We start from the raw sequence: 3643 nt of genomic DNA on the forward strand, positions 1-3643 counted from the left end.
CCTGAAAAAATGTTAAACAAGACAGCAATATGGCCAATATGTTATCTAATCAAAAAACTTAGACTGTCAAATGATATTCTGTAAATACACACCCAACTGGGTGTGGGTCAGGCCAACAAATGAAAGTGTAAAATGAAATCAAATGATGGACAAAGATTTCTCTGCACACATATGGGGAAAAAAAATCACATCAACATCTGTTCAAAATATAACAATGTATTAACCATAAACTGAAAATGATTGAAAACTATAATCAATTAGATTATTCAGTAATACCAGAATTCAGCATTTGAGAACCAAAGTTTTGAAATGAGGTCAAATGAGAACTCACCAAAGAGAAAGAGATGAGGCTGTAGTAGCTCCTATGTGGCCAAGCATGTGGAGGTAGGATTATATGTCCCTATGGTAGTATGTTGTGAGATACATATGTGTTCTTGCTAGAGTAGGTATGCAACATTTTGGACAGCAAAAGTATCAATTTTTCTCCACCAATGTTTAAAGTTAACCAGTCGGAACACTGGTCTTCAGTGCACAAAATGAATATCATGGCTTATGGCATAACAACCCCCAATTTGTGTCTTACTGCTGCCACTTTGGGAACCCCTACTCTAGAGAATAAACTGAAATACACAAAGAATACAAAAAATTAATAAGAAACAAAGCCTAAACAAATAAACAAATTTAATAGCACCTACCTGACAATAAATTAACTGAATGTCGCAATACATTTCAAGCATACATAATTAAACAAAATGTAAAAAATATTGGTATCATATTGGAAAATAAAAACTTGTATTGGGACAACACACATACACAAATGAAGCCCAAGTCCCGAAACAACCAAGTAATGAAACAATGGCACATTGTGGGTTTTAATGATCAAAATTAAAGAGACAATCTTAGGATAAGCATATCTATAATAGGCTTGGACGTAGACAGATTTTATTTTGTCATCTATTACACACAAGTGTAAACAAAAAGAAATTTCGTTAAGTACAGCTCTCTAGACTATTTCATTTTTTTATTTCAGGGTTTTTTTTTGTTTTTGTTTTATTTTTATAATCCATTTTACATAACATTTAGCAGTCTAATGGCGGTGGGGAAGAAACTGTTCTGGAATCTGCTTGACCTGCATTGGATGCTTCGAAGCCTCTTTCCAGAGAGCAGAAGGGAGAACAGTCCATGTTGGGGGTGTGAGGGGTCATTTATGATGTTACAGGCTTGGGACACAGCGCTGAGATCAAATGTCTTTAATGGAGGGAAGAGGAGCCTCATGATCCTCTCTGCTGTTCTTCCCTCTCTTCTTACCTTCTTCCAGTCTGAGGTGTTGCAGCCTCCGACAGGCCGGTAATCATTTAGTGAGGTGACCTGAGGCTTCTTTGGAACCGGTATGATGGTGGCAGACTTGAAGCATGCTGGCACTACGGATCGGTCCAGTGAGGTGTTAAAAATATAATGTATAATGCACAGCATATGTACTGCTAAAGTTAGGTNCACCTTTTGCCACATTTCAGGATTCAGACATAAAGATATACAATTTTAATTGTTTTTGAAGAATCAACAATTTTGACACAATGATACAGTGGAAGAGAAATTAAATGTTATGGGTCTCCCCTTTTGGACTTTGAGTTTTAAGTATCTGTGTCATTCTGTTTTGTTGATCTTTGCTTTATTTTCCATTTTTTGTTATATTTAAGCAGTCTTGAGTTACTCTGTGTTGTCCCTTTGTGCCTGTCTCCTTTCCCCTAGCGCCATTCTAGTAACTTCTAACCACACCTGCTCCATATCAGCTGATTACCCGAGTCTCTCTTCGGTCTCCCATACATACTGCCCCTGTGCAGTTCTCCAGTGCTGGTTTCTTGTCGGTCCTTGGCTTATTCTGTGTGTATTCCCCTGGTTTTTGGTTTCTTGTTTTTTTTGGGGGGGGATTTTGTTGCTGTTGCCTTTTTGATTTCATGAAACCCCGTAAGAACTAATCTCTGCCTTCCTCATCTCTGCATTTGGATATTCTGTCTAGGGTTATTGGACATTTTTGAAGAGGTTGAGTGAAACAAATAGGCTGCTGTTGCTCAGCTTTTTGGTAAGCATCCTCCACCTCGACTACAGTAAATCTGATCATCTGCAACCACTGCCTGTTCAACCCCTCCTTTGTCAGTTCCATCCACTTCTCTGGATTCCACCTCTCCCTTAAACTCTGTAGTGTCTCCTGTCAACCCCTCCAAGCGCAGGCACCGGCACTATCGGTAGAGAGATGCAACGGCCTCTCCACTTCCTCTCCAACGGGTCAGTCTGACGCTGCTGTTCCTCCCCGACAGGTCAGTCTGATGCCGTCACTCCCTCTCCTATCGGTCAGCCTGCTGAAAACTATACTCCTCTACCAAGCCCGGTCAGTTTTCCCTGTGATCTCAAATGTCACCTCTGCTACCTACGGCTAGCTCCAGGTAGCAGAACTCTTAAGCCAGTTCCCAACAACACATCCCCAGCCGTCAGAGCCCCTCGTCTCAAGGAGCTCTTATTGGAGTTTTTCTATGGAGAAAAGGATATATTTACACCTCCATCTGCTCCTAGAAAGTCTTTGGTTGCAGTACCTCTTGCACCACAGTCAGCTTCTCATAGTTTTCTTTCTCCTGAGTCAGATCATCTTGGCAATTTTCCTTCAGATCCTCTTAGTCGTTCTCCTCAGTCAGACCCTCTTAGTTCTCCCTCACAACAGTCAGGTGCCCTTTGTGTTCACTCTCCTGAGACAGAGTCCCTTGGTGAAACCTATTCAGAGACCCCTAGGCACAATCTGTGCCATCCAGATACCCCCCAAGCAACATGTTGGATCATGCTGTGGAACAGAGCTCTATCAGAGGTTCCCTCTTAGGCCTCTTTTAGAGGGCGCTTCTTGCCTCCTAGGCCCCTCGGTGGTCATCCTACCTTGTCTTCAAGGTCCCTCTAGAGGCACCTATTACCATTTGTAATGCCTCATGGTGAGTCTTTTCGTGAGTCTCAAGCTGCGGCGCATCTTTGTGGCTCTCAAGCTGCTGCGCATCTTTGTGGGTCTCAAGCTGCTGTGCATCTTTGTAGGTCTCAAGCTGCGCCGCCTCTTTATGGGTTTCAAGCTCCGCCACCTCTTCAGGGGTCTTAAGCTCCACCACCTCTCTGTAGGCTCCTTCTCCACAGTCGGCAGCCCAAGGATCCTGGTGCAGGGACACCAGCCTCGTGGCCAGACTCTGCCTCACCATTGTCCATCTTTGGTGGTTGTTTTTGGGTTTTTTGGATTTTGTTTTTTGCCCTTCTTCCACGGCCCCTGTGCATCCAGCCCAGGTGGGTTGTTTTTTGTTTTTTGGACTCTGATTCATGTTTGATTCTGGCCCTCTTTTGGCACTTTAACAATTTTTTATAAAGAAACAATTTGGGTGTGCAAAATTATTCAGCCCCCCTTGAGTTAATACTTTATGGCATCGCCTTTTGCTGTGGTTAGAGCTGAAAGACACTAGGGGTCAGTTTTCCACATTAAGAAACTAAAATCTTGCCCATTCTTCCTTGCAAAACAGCTCAAGCTCAGGGGTTTTGGATGGAGAGTGTTTCTGAACAGCAGTTGTCAGTTCTTTCATCAGATTCTCGATTGGATTCATGTCTGGACTTTGAGTTGGCCATT

This window comes from Cyprinodon variegatus, unplaced genomic scaffold (genome assembly GCF_000732505.1).
Source record: "Cyprinodon variegatus isolate N-32 unplaced genomic scaffold, C_variegatus-1.0 Scaffold44, whole genome shotgun sequence".
Lineage (NCBI taxonomy): Eukaryota > Metazoa > Chordata > Actinopteri > Cyprinodontiformes > Cyprinodontidae > Cyprinodon > Cyprinodon variegatus.